Raw genomic sequence first — 13,746 nt, 5'->3', positions numbered from 1 at the left:
ATTGAAGGTATAGCTCATTATTTCTCTCAGAAAAACATAAAAAGCAAATGTAAACTCACAGATAAATTCCACACTCATAATAATTGATATAATATCTGTCATGGTGTTGGTTCACAATCAATGGAATCAAAATCACAGAGAAAAAATAATCAAATGAATCTAATCTAATCTAATCTAATCTAATCTAATCTAATCTAATATAACATGACATAACATAATATAATATAATCTGATATTTTTATTTTTCTTATAATATAAGAAAATATCAATAAGTAAAGTAAGTTAAAAAAAAAGAAAAACAAAACTGTATCATTTACTTATCAGTATTAATTGTTTAGACTGAATGATATTTTATGAAACAAATTTAAAAAAATACATATAAATATATATATATATATATATGTGTGTGTGTGTGTGTATATATACATATATATATACATATATATATGTGTGTATATATATATATATGTATATGTATATACGTATATGTATATCAAGTGTTCCCTTTATTTTTTTCCCTTTATTTTTTTGAGCAATATATATATATAGTATGTTTGTATGTATGTATATATATATATATATATATATATATATATATATATATATACTGCTCAAAAAAATAAAGGAACACTTGAACAACACAATGTAACTCCAAGTCAATCACACTGCTGTGAAATCATAGTGTCCACTCAGGAAGCAACACAGATTCATTTTGACTTGTTTTAAGGACATTACATCAAAGTTGGATCAGCCTGGAGTTTGTTTTTACACTTTAATTTTGAGTGTGATTCCTAATCCAGACCTCCATGGGTTAATACATTTGATTTCCATTGATCATTTTTGTGTGATTTTGTTGTCAGCACATTCAACTGTGTAAAGAGCAAAGTATTTCATAAGAATATTTCATTCATTTAGATCTAGGATGTGTTTTTTAAGTGTTCCTTTTATTCTTTGAGCAGTTTATATATATATATATACTCCCCTGAAGTACCTCTCAATCCAGATCTGCTGGTTCAGTGCTCCTCTCCTTGAAGCGAGATCCATCCATCCGCTCAGCTTCGTGCCCATTGGCCTGGTTTCAGTGTGATTCTGCTGATGGAGTGAATAAAGTTATTTCAGTTTTTCATTTAAGTGACAGGGTTCATCACACAGGGATGACAGTTCGGCCTGACTCAGCAAAACCCAATTCTCACCGCATCTTGCGGACGCCATCGCCTCGCCGCTCTACTAATTGAGCCCAGAAGAATGGCGTGTCAACTTAGTAAAGATTTCGCTGTTTAAGAAATCTCCTGAAAGTTTCAACTTTTTTTTTCTTTTATTATTATTTCATCCAACCTTTTAATTTTTTTCGCATTCACCTTTGAGCCTGATCTCCGCCAAGAGCCGGAGACGAATGCGATGAACGTGGCGGATTTCTCCAAGATTTCAGATGATGATATGAAGACTTTTCCATGGTATCTTGCAAGATGCAATGTGTGTGTGTGTGTGTGTGTGTGTGTGTGTGTGTGTTCAGAACTGATTTGCTGCTGGGTCCCTGTGAATACGTCAGGAGGCCTGCTGCTGACCGGCGGGGAGGCACTGTCTGCGCCTCTGTCCAGTCACTGAAGGAGATCAAAAACCTACCTCTCTTTGTGGCATTAGTGTCACACACACACACACACACACACACACACACACATACGCAGACATGCACACAAAGCCATGGATGCGAGAACACAGACATGCACAGACATGGGGGGTGGAGAGGTTTCACCTCACTGAACCTCTGGAGCAAAGTGCAGACAGCCCTTTGTTCTCACTGTTGGTGACTATGATGGCAGGCTGGAAGCTTGCGGTTAACATGTTTATTTGTTTTTTTCTGTTTATTATTATTATTTATTATTACTTTTATTATTTAGTACACTCACAATAGGAAATACAGGTTCTATATAAATATATGTATATGCGTATGTGAGTGTACACATATTTATATATATAATTATACAATATTATACATATACTTTTAATATGTATATATATATTCTTTTTATATTTTTATTTTATTTATTTATTTAATTTGTTATTTAGCACATCAAACAGTCAATAGGAAATTCAGGTATGATATATGTACATATATTTATCACACACATACATACATGTATATATATATACATATATATATGTACACACACTTATATAGTGTGTATAACTTAAATAAAAAAGATTTTAAAAGATATTTTTAAATACAATTTTATTAATAAAATGTTTGTTTTTGAAAAATATTTTTGTCATTCTTTTTTGACATTTTGAGAAATTGAATAAGGAAATGTTCCAGTCTTTTCATAGTTTGCAATGAATGTATGCTTTTTTGCCACTATCATCCCGAAAAAAGAAAAAAAAAAAAAACAGCAACCAATAAACAGCAGTATTTGTGTGAGAAAATGTTACCTTGTACAAGTCATTCTGCATATTACCCTGTCGTGGCTGTTGATATTATTTTGCTTCAAATCATAAAAGGCTATTTTTCAATCTGTGTCATCACATAACAGTTCAATTCTCAATGTGCTGTTTATTTTGTTGAATTAAGGTACATGTGAGTCACACATAGAGACCCACAACAAACAGATAACCTCTCCAAACACCCAGCTGCATGAATAATTCGATCAGACCGCCAGACGAGAGACAGAGAATTAAAGCGCAGATGTTTGTTCCTGAGACAGTCACACATGAACAGCTTCCATTTTGTCAATCAACCATTTCCGGCGAGACTTTTCCCAAAGGTCATCTCTGGACAGCTGCGAATGACAGTCGGCGCCTTAACGTAAAATCCCGCCACCATCATGCTCCAAACACGGCGTGGATGAAAATAAGCATAGGGAAGTCCGTTCATCTGATAGTACGACAAATGTTGCGATAAAATTGAAAATGAGATCTCATTTTAAAGTTGAAATGATAATTTGACACAATGATGAACTAGCCCTTTTTGGGAAGGTGCGGCGGTTGGTGTTGGCGCTCCTCAGCCTGCGCTTGTCCTGTTGCGAGTCAGATAATTGGTTCTTCTTTGAGAAATAGCTGAACAATAACAGCAACGGAGGCGATGAACGGAGTCGAGGGAACGGACAGACGTGTAAGCAATAACATAAAGCAGTTAAAGAGATGAGATGTATGTTTTGATAAGTGTCCAGGAGAGGAGATTACATTTGTACAAGGGGGAGCAGGTCAGCATGTGGTATTCCATTATTGTTGTAAATTATTAAAGCACGCATGCACAATACACGCACACATACACGGTGAGAATATCGATCCAGCTGTTTCAAGATTGAGCTCGACGTGGATGTTTTCCCATGATAAAAGAAATAGGAAAAAAAGCCAATCGTCTAACACCTGCACATTTAGGGCGGCGCGGTGGTCAGCGCTTCCAACTCCCTTGCAAGAAGGCTTCTGATCCTTCTTTGAGGAGGTTGCATGTTCTCCTGTCATGTCTGCGTGGGTTTCCTCTGAGTTCTCCTGTTACCCCCTGTCTAAAAACATGCAGGAAGTCTATTGGACAAGACCCTATATTGCCCAGATGTGTAAATAAGAGAGTGAACGGTTGTATGTCTCTACATGGCTTTGAATGAGGGGGCAGAAGTTGTATGCTTACAAATGACGTGTGAATGAGAAGGTGAACGGTTGTTTGTTTCTTTTTGACTTTTGAACTGTGTGTCCTATATGGATTCCCTCTGGGTTCTCCGGTTCGCTGCTGACCAAAAAACATGCAGGAGGTTCATTGGATGAGACACTATATTGTCCAGATATGTAAATGAGAGAGTGAACGGTTGTATGTCTCTACATGACGTTTTAATGAGGGGGCAGAAGTTGTAGGTTTACAAATGACGTGTGAATGATGAGGGTGAACGGTTGTTTGTTTCTTTTTGAGTTTTGAATCTCCAATATAAGTACTAGCTCCAAACTCACCCTTTTGCCGTTTTTTTTTTTTTTTTTTTTTTTTTTTTTTTTTTTGCATTTTGCCAATGCAAGACTTTCAGGCGTCCATCTGGCTGCCTGTCCACGATTCACCTGCCTGAACCCTGACAAGGTGAATGGTTGCATATCTCTATATGAGGTGTGAATGATAAGATAAACTCTATTGATTCCTTTGTCACAGCAGCATAACAACTTGTCAAAAATAAATCTGAATATAAATATAAATTGAGAGACAGTTAGAAGACAGAAGATAGCAAAGACATCCACGGATAAATAGACAGCAGGGAGAACAACAACAGCAACAACATCAGGGATAAGAATGGACAGTAGAATGGAACAGTAAGGGTGAAGAATAGTAAACCAAAACTAAACAACAATATAAATAGAGTGACAAGAGCAATGACAAGAATGAAATAAATAAAAAAAGGCAGGATGCGTGCGGGCTGGGACCAACAGGGACGAGAAAGACAGCGAGGTTAAGGCGTGACTTGTGAACTGGGTGAGGAAGTGAGGTTGTGGAAGCAGCACAGATGCACCTCAGGCCGGTCAGAGTTGTTTGCTGTTATACAGTCTGATGGCCGTGGGCACGAAGGGTGAAAGAGTGAATCACCCCGTCCCTCCGTCTTCTGCCGCTTATCCGATTCGGGTCGCGGGGGCAGCAGCCGAAGCAGGGAGGCTCAGACTCCTCTCTTCTTCGGGGATCCCGAGGCGTTCGGGACCAGCGTGTCCTCGGTCTTTTGGGACACCTACGATCCCTCCGGCGTGTCCTAGGGGACGCCTTACCAGGGAGGCATCCTGACCAGATGCCTGAGCCGCCTCATTTTGCTCCTCTCCATGTGGAAGAGCAGCAACTCCGCTCTGGGCCCTTCCTGGATGGCCGCTTGGATACATAACCTTGTTTCTTTTCAGATACGACCCACAGCTTGGTGAGGGTAGGAACATCGATCGACCGCTAAATCCTTCAACACATGCGGAGCAAACATGGCCGAGATACTCGAACTCCTCGCGTAGAGGCAGGACCTCTTCCCCGAACCGGAGCGGGCACTCCACCGGCGTGAGAACTATGGTCTCGGACTCGGAGGTGCTGATCCTCATCCCGGCCGCTTCACATTTGGCTGCGAGCCGCCCCGGCAAGAGCTGGAGATCACGGTCGGGTCTGCAAAAAGCAGATAAACTGCACCCACCCCGGTGCAGAACTTAACGCTTTAGACGCTCCTTTGTGCCCGCGGCCATCAGATTGTAGAACCGCAGTCCGGACGGTTCACAACTCTGACCGGCCAGAGGTGCATCTGTGCTGCGATCGCAACCTCACCGCATTCACCACCTCATCCATTCACGTGTCATGCCCTAACTCTTTATTTTTTTATTTTATTTTATTTTTTTTTATCTATGTTGCTCTCAGCCCACTCGCATCCTGCTTTTTTACATTTTTTTTAATTTTTTTTTATTTTATTCTTGTCATTGCTATTGTCACTGTCTATGTTGTCATTAAGTTTTGGTTGTCTTTTTTTTCCACCCCGACTGTCTTATTTCTCCATTCTGTTGTCCATTCTTATCCTTGTTGTTCACTCTGCTGTCGATTTATTTATTGTTATTTTTTTTTATTTTTGTTTTTTTTGCTTTTTTCTAATTATGTTCTAATTGTCTCACTATTTATGGTCATATTTATTGACACTGATAACTGTTACGCTGCTGTGACTAAAGAATTTCCCCTATGGGGATAAATAAAGCATCTTAGATGTGGGGTTCACTAGTGTGAAGGGTTGTACGTCTAAAATATTACAAGTAAATGGTTGAATGCCTATATATGATGGATGATGGTTGTATGTCTCTCGCCACCGCAATCCTAACTGCAGGATCGGCGGTAAAGATAATAAATAAATGGCGCGTTTACTGAAATTTGCATTAATTGTTCCTTTAGCTCTAAACCATTGAATGAGGAAAGGATTGTTTTAGTGGTCGGCGGCGGCTCCCCAAATATCAGCTCACTGGCTCCATCCCTCAATGCTGCAGGTAATAAAACATTAAAAATGGATTTAAACCAATTGGTGGTTTGTACATGTAAATGAGGCAGAATTAACAGAGGAAAGCGGCTCTTATTTTCAAGAGTTCACCGATCAAAAAGGGAGAAATCCAGGAATCTCTGCCGGAGAAAGCACTCGAGTCGGTGACCCGACTCCGCAAATATATCCGGGGCGGAGAAAGTCTGAAATCTCCCCTTGAAATGATGGTGAGTACATTAGGTCGTCTGACAGCATCCGTTTTTGACACAGAAGTTCAAAAGTGTCAAAAGTGGGCATGTTGGCATGACAGTGAGCAAAAACTTACGGATTCCACACCTCAGGCAACGATAGCTGTATTATTTTCTGTGCGTGGCGGAGGAGATAGGAAATCACAGTGTCAGTTAGGAGGTTCTTGAGGAGGGTTTGGAAAGACATATTTTGATCCGCTGTAAGAAGTCCCCCGAGGATCTTCGCTCTCAGCTTTGTTTCCTGTCTTCCAGCGGCCTGTTTAGCATTTTTCCTCCCTCACAGCCACAAAAAAAAAAAAAAAAAGAAAGATTTCAGCCAGTAAAGTGTTTTTGATGTGAGCTTTTGCTTGAGAGCGATCATTGCTGCGGGTTCCAAGCGGATGGGTGGCTCTGCCTCACTTTTCCATTTTTATACACCTATTTTTCCGAGGAAGGAGCAGGAGAGGCGCCTCTGGGATCCTTTTTTAAAGTTTGCATCCGAAGACCGATGGAGAGGTGTCTCTGATCCCTAAAGTGCCGATTATCTGCTAAGCGGTTAACTGCATGCATGTTATTATCCAGGACTGCCATCGCTTATTATCCGTGTGTCCGTGGAGGCAGGAATAGTCAAATCCTGCAGCGGATATTTAACCGAGCACGTCATCTCTGTCTGTTTGCAACTCCCTCAAGATAAACCCGGCGCGATGAAATTTGAAAACCTCTCTGATGAGAGACCTCTGTCCCCCCCGTTTGTCGCGCTAATTATTTAGAGCTGATTTAAATGAATTTAAATGGAAGCTGCGGCCGAGCTAACGCTACACATGCACGCCACATTATAATACTTCGCTTAGTTGATGAGGAGGTCAGGTATCGGGGGAGTGAGATCTCCGCACAAATATTGCCGCATTGGAATCCCACAAATGGAGCTTCTCCTTTTCCCTCATTAGATATTCTAAAAATATGAATTTCTAAATGATTTCCTTTTGAATAACCGGACAGAAGATGTCTCTTGCTTCAGTAGTCCCCTCTCGGTGCAAGTGAGCCGACGCAGACTTTTTCACGTTTCACTGGACGCGCGTCTGCTGAAAGGAGGATTAGCTGAGAAATATTTATGATGTCACAAAAAAAAAAAAAAAAAAAAAAAAAAAATGACAATCTACACACATTTTAAAATCCGATTTTTCAATCTGCGTGAATAAAGAAATATCCTTTTTATCCAAAGAACCCCGCAAACAGTCACATTTTGTGCAGATATCTGCTGCTCGGTGCATAAGTGCTTGAAATTTCCTTTTATTTTTTTCCAACAAATAGCAGCTGAACAATAAAACAAGGTTCATCCAGACAGTTAGATTATAATGGACTAGCGGTATCACAGCAACCGCTCTCCTCCAGGGGATGATGACTCCGACAACAAAACCAGCTCTGCTGAAAGAGACTGCGAATCAAATTTGGCGACCGTGCGTGAAACCCGTGCTTTTCGAAACATCGCCTTAAAAGCGGGTCCAGATATTTCTGACCACCTCAGGATAAAGCCGAATAACGTGTCGGTCCCAGTGCATGTTTGCACACGAAATAAAGTACAACAGCGAAACAAACACATTCAGATGATGAACTGAAGACCGAATTTTCCGTAGGTGTGAACGAGAGTGAATGGTTGAGCGCCAATGATGCCCTGTAAGCCTTTTTTGAACGTTTTTCCCCAAAATGTAAAAGCTTAAATGTCAATAGCTATTTGAGAACACATAAGTAATTACGTTGGCATCCTTGTTTTTTTCAACTTTCTGTCTCCGACCTTGAACTCGTCTCCCACGCGCCACCGTAAACATTTTTATTTCTCCTCGCGTTGCCGAAGACAAGCGGAGCGTCTTCGCCCGAACGGGCCGGGGCGTGAAGAAAAATGGCTCTCATAATGTTTACGTGGTGCCACAGGAGACTTCCCTCGCCAAAGATAATGGCCTTTCCCGATAATGAACAAATAGCATCCTTTCAGAGACTCACACGCTTGGAATCGTTCGACAACGCTCGGCATATCGTTTACCTCATTCGTCCGTCTTACGTCCAAGTTTGCTCCACACCGGGGAAGAGAAGCAACTGAAATTTCCTTCTACTTAATCGCATGAATTATTATTCATGTTATGACTCTCATTTGAATGTACCAGCTTTGCGAGACGTATATTTCTGACGGGAGAACATTTGGCTCCTTTCCACTTCTTCTTCTTCGGCCGGCGGTCGAAAGAAAAGCGATACCGACGTTTCTCACAAACGCGGCGCATCCCGGCTAAGACGGTCATACAGGATTGCTTTTGACTTGATAGCTCCCATTGTGCGCTTTATAAATCAACCATATTGTTTCTATCATTTTAGGGTCTGGGTTTGGAACACGATTACAAAACAAAATATGCACCCTTTAATAAAAACACATTGCTTTTGAAAAGTATGTAGAATCCCCTTGATTCATAGCCTGGCTTCTGATGGCATCTGGCAGAGATACGGCTCATTGTAATGCATCCCGTGGTGCATCTGCTGGTGGTCTGCATGCAGTGCTCACTGATGTGAGGCTACGCTGCACTTCTACCAGGGAGAGGATCAAAATGAAATCGCTGCCGGTGATATTTCAGTGCAATTAGAAAAAAAAAAAAAAAAAAAGAAACACCACATATAATTTATCTAACATAGGGCTTGAGCGCGGTCACGATGCGTGTAGAATATCTGTTGCGGCGAAGAATTGAGCAGGAGGTTACATTCAATGACTGTCGTAATGCGCCGTTATTGCAGATTTAATAAGATATATCACCGCTGTAAATCTGTGATGACAGAGCTGTTAATTAGCGGTGGCTTATTTAGCGGCTTTCTGAGATTAATGGCGGGACTTTGTTGACCTGCAGGGGAGAATATTTGCATTGCAATTAACATGGTTTAAATGTTGGGTAAAAATTGAAACGTTACTGGCTCAGATTCATTAATGAGGACGACGTAGTTCATACTAAAAAGTGGAAATAGTGGACACTTTGATCAAACCTTAATATAGCAAAAATGTGTGTCTAAACAACTTTGTTATTCATCAATATATTCAGTAATAATCCAACTATGCAATCAAGTCATTATAATCCTTTGACACACGATAAAACCCAGACAACGTTTACGAAGGTAACATTTCCCTCCCTTCAGAAACACATGATAAATAGCTGAGAGGCATTTCCGAGGTTTCTCTCATATTTAATGCGCGACGGTGACAAAGAGCTTGCGGATATTTACAGCGGCAGCCGGGATGATTTGTTACGAAAAGGAGTCGGGTTTACGCGTCCGCACCTTGAGGGTCTTCAAAGAACACTCGTTTTTTTGGGCAATGGGAATTTTAATTGGTGTTGCAGAAGCCGAAGTCGGACCTGCTGTCGGGAGCTCAGAGGGGAATTCCCGGCGTGGCGGCCGACCTGTGGGAATATCGGCTTCCACAATGACGGCGGACAGGGTTCTGCTTAGAATGCGTGCACGCTGTGCTCGGTTCCTGTGAAACAGGATTTCGGGAGGGAAGGAAATTCAAATTCACCAGTCCGTCTGTAGAGATGCGGAGTAGACGAGTTCATCTGCGTTCTTTCTTCCTGCTGCATGCTATAGATTTAGCATGATGAGGCTAAGGAAAAGTAAATAGACAAAAAGAGGGGTGTTTTTAAGCAACTGTGCAAAATGCCTCGCTTATGTCAGTGGTCACACTTCCGGAATGGCGGCTCACTTAAGGAGATTTCATTGGGTTTGTGTTGGTTGATAGCAAAAGGAGTCGGGTTGGAAAGAACAAACGCCTCTCTGCGCATTAAACCGAGCTCTCCGTGCGGATTCAGGCGGGGTAAAATCCCTTGCTTAAGCTTTCAGGGGTATTTATTTCAAATGATGTCAGTCCTTTGCAGTTGTAGGGGAAGCAGGGTTTCAGCGAATCATTTAAATTGGTGAAGCCAAGCTATAAAATCCCTTCTCGCCAACACAAAGCAATTCCCCAAATATCGTGAACATACACAACCGTTTGTCATATTTTCGCAAAATGTGAAATGAGTTGTCAGATGACAGAAGGGTTTTTTCATTCCCTTTATGACGTCCGACCCAATTTCTTATATGTCTGGCTTAGCCTTAGTTATCCAGATAAAATTGGGGCTTGTTTTCATGCATCAGCAAAGCAGATGAACTCTCAAAGTATAAATATGAATTGATAATGAAAACATTAATAAAAAATGTCCGGTCTTGCAGAGACTGGCAGAAAGGCTGCCAGCATCCACTCTGGACACTTTGCGCGTTTACCCTGCCTACCATCGACACGGCTTTAAGTGCACAATGTTCTGGAGAGCAAACGAGGCAAAATCGTCATATAGCACCTTCGACAAACAAAGGAAAAAAAAAAAGTGAAAAATTGCTTATAAATAAAACAAGGATGAGGAAAAAAATCTATTGAATAGATTATAAATTATGTGGTGCCCAATGGCCGGTTGGAAACCTCATACAGACCTGTGGGTCGGGCACATTTTAATTGCCGTGTAGAAGAAATGTGACATTATAATAGTGACAGAAGCTCAAACTGGCAAAAAAAAGGAAAAAAGAAAGCATTAATTATTATCCACATGTCATTCGCTGTCACAGTCAGGGACTCACTGAACTCCTGGATTGGTAAAAAAATAAATAAATTAAAAAAAACAGAATAAATAAATGAATAAAATGAAATTCATTTATTGTAAAATGAAAAAAAAATAAATAAAATAGAGGACCCAGAATTGACCTCTAGTTGACTTACACATATTCTACCTCCGAGACCAAAAGAAGCGTCTTTTGTTTGTAACTGATTTAACCGCTGCTAATGCATGACTTGTAGATAAAACACCATTTTTAAAAATCCATGTTACGATTCTCACTTTAGTCTCAATTATTATCTATTATCTATTACATTTGGCGGTATGTGTTCCTGCTGCTTCACATATCAGGTTTTGCTGGGGGCATGACACTGGGGGGGGGGTCAGCCTCTTGGTAAAAATCATGTGTGTGTGTGTGTGTGTGTGTGTGTGTGTGTCTGTGTGTGTGTGTGTGCTTTCACTGTAAATGCATGACTAAACTTCATGATGGATCACAGACGGCTCAGGTTCTTTCAAATAGCTTCAGTTTAATGACATCATCCTTAACCTCTTAACCTTTTTTTTTTACACTTCGGAACTTCACATTTTTTTTCACGCTAAAATAGCATCGCCTTCTATACAATAAGTACATTTCTTTCTCTAATCCAAAATAAAAAGCACGATTGGACTCTGCGGCATCGACAGGGCCAAAGGTCTGACAGTCTCCCCGCCCCAGACGGAGGATCATCTTTTGCATCTCTTTTTCAAACCGATGCACGAAGAACCAGGTATGAATTACACGCTGTGTGTTTGTAACCGGATTGCGGAGATGCCGAGCAGTCGCGAAACATTGGCATAACTTTACCGAGGATGCCGGAGTCAGCCCGGCGCCGCCGCCTTCGACTGGACCGCACCGAACGGGCCGGCTGGCACCGCAAGACGCCGGAGTCGTCCCGTGTCGTAACCCCGCGCCCTCCTTAACCCGCCTCTTCTGCACGAACAGCATTACATCACTGACCCCCTTCCAGACCACCGGCACGGCCAACGCATTCCACCGCCATTTTTTTCGTCTCTTGATGTCGCGCCTGTGTGACATCCACTTTGCGCCGTTTAGGGATTAGCAGGGGCAATAAATAATTCCAGATTCTTAGGGTCTAGATCCGTATGTCTAATTCGGCATACAATGACAGGCGGTAGCAGCTGCCGCGTTTAGCGGACGTGGATGTGAGCCGCGATGATGAAACCGGGGTAACGTGATTTATTGGGACGCGGGAACGTCTGCAGAGGAGTCACAGGAAGTATTTCCATATACATTTTCGGGGTTCTTGCTTGACATGGGAGGTGCGGAGGCTTCGCTTTAAAAAAAAAAAAAAAAAAAAAAAAAAAAAAAAAACATCGTCTCCAAGGGGGCGGAGGGTCTAAAATAAAATCAGCTGTCACTTTCTGGTTGTTGGACAGAGGGGAACACGTAGTGCTGGAGCTGGTCTCCAATGCTGACTGGGATTTGGTTTTGACTTGGAAAAGCCCCGCAGGCTTGGGGTGCCGCGGCCTTCGTGTGGGATTCTACCTGTTGAGTTCATATATATATATATATATATATATATATATTGTATTTTTTTTTAATTCACCATCTTCCAACTGGTAGGTGAGCTCTTTCAGTTTTTGAAAATTTGTTTTTAAATGGAACACATGAAAAGATTGAATATAAATAGTCCGGACTTGTTAAAAGTAATTGTGGTTCTGTAGTAATGCGACTCCGACGCTGGAACCTGCAGGAAAGACTGTGACGAAATGCCAAATTAACCCCGGAATTAAAAAAATCCCTCCTCGAGCGGAGATTGGATTTATTCTGTTAACTAGTTCCAAACAGGCCCGGACCTCCAGGTGTCATGTCGCTCCACTTTTAAGGCGCCGCAGGAGCCGGGAAACGGGATCTGCCCGAGCGCTATTACAAAAACAGACACAAACAATGTTATTGGCGTAGATTAAACGGGGAGCGTTGCGTAAAGTAAAGCCTCGGCCTCTGCTTTCCGCAGGGAAACACTACCTTAGTCGGTTAAGTTTAAAATAGTGTGGATATTTTTTTGCACATACCCGGCGCCATGATTACTTCACTTTCTTGTTATCTGATCCCCCGGCACCCACGTAACGGGTCATTTGACGCCGTTTGACTTTTTTCCGTTGACAAATTTGAGTTCCTGCAACTATATTTGAACATGGATTTCAAATGCTTCACTGTTTTGTTTTTTTTTTTTTTCCAATATATTGAATTTATTATTCATTTTTTATTGGTTCACAATGGCAACGTAAGGCTATAATAATGTTTCATTAAAAATTGTGCCTGGACTGAATAATTCCTTCATGGCTAAAACAGATTCCCATAATAGACCGTTTAGTGACAAATCATTAATAGCAAATAAAATGTAGCTGACAGTGGTGAAGTTACTATGAATTTAAATGTGTGGGGCTTTCAGCTGCCTGATGGAAAATGGCCTTCCACAGATAGTCTGTCGGAATTCTTTCTTTTTACACTGAGTTGTTAAAACACGACTACATTTTCTTACATTGTGGAGTTTCTTTTCATATATATATATAAATCCATTGAATTTCTTGGCTCCAAGGACAACAACAGAATTTACTCAGAACAACACCTCCATGGACAAATTAATTCATCATTGCTTGCGATTACATTTCTCATGACTTTATTAAGCGCTAATAGCCCACCTGTAAAATAAGACACCTTTTTAAAAATGTCAAAAAGTTTTGACTATGTTTTTGTATTTACATATAGTAATAATGAGAAAATATAAGAATATGATTCTAATATATACGACAATTATCACAGGTTTTTATAAAACACTTGAAATTTCACTATGACTTCTAGATATCAATGCACTTGAAACTTTCATGGACAATTTCCCATCTTCATTGCTTTTTGATGAATCTTAATTTACAACGCAAATTAGACTCAAAAAAGAAATG

General features: G+C 40.8%; 1 protein-coding gene across 2 annotated transcripts in view; it reads left to right on the top strand.

Moving 5' to 3' along the window:
* xirp2b (xin actin binding repeat containing 2b) overlaps positions 1–13,746 on the top strand; it is a 36,788-nt gene that overhangs the window by 7,842 nt on the left and 15,200 nt on the right. The window contains exon 1 of one of the 2 annotated variants that reach the window (XM_086145805.1): positions 12,232–12,405. The exons of the other annotated variant lie outside the window; for it this stretch is intronic. The gene's annotated coding sequence lies outside the window, so the exon portion shown is untranslated. Of the gene's footprint in view, positions 1–12,231; positions 12,406–13,746 lie in introns of those variants that run through there. 2 annotated transcript variants of the gene reach the window in all.

Source organism: Fistularia commersonii, chromosome 4, assembly GCF_037954325.1.
Source record: "Fistularia commersonii isolate RoL2024-O1a breed Wild chromosome 4, RoL_Fcom_v1.0, whole genome shotgun sequence".
Lineage (NCBI taxonomy): Eukaryota > Metazoa > Chordata > Actinopteri > Syngnathiformes > Fistulariidae > Fistularia > Fistularia commersonii.
This window is presented reverse-complemented; position numbering and strand designations above follow the sequence as displayed.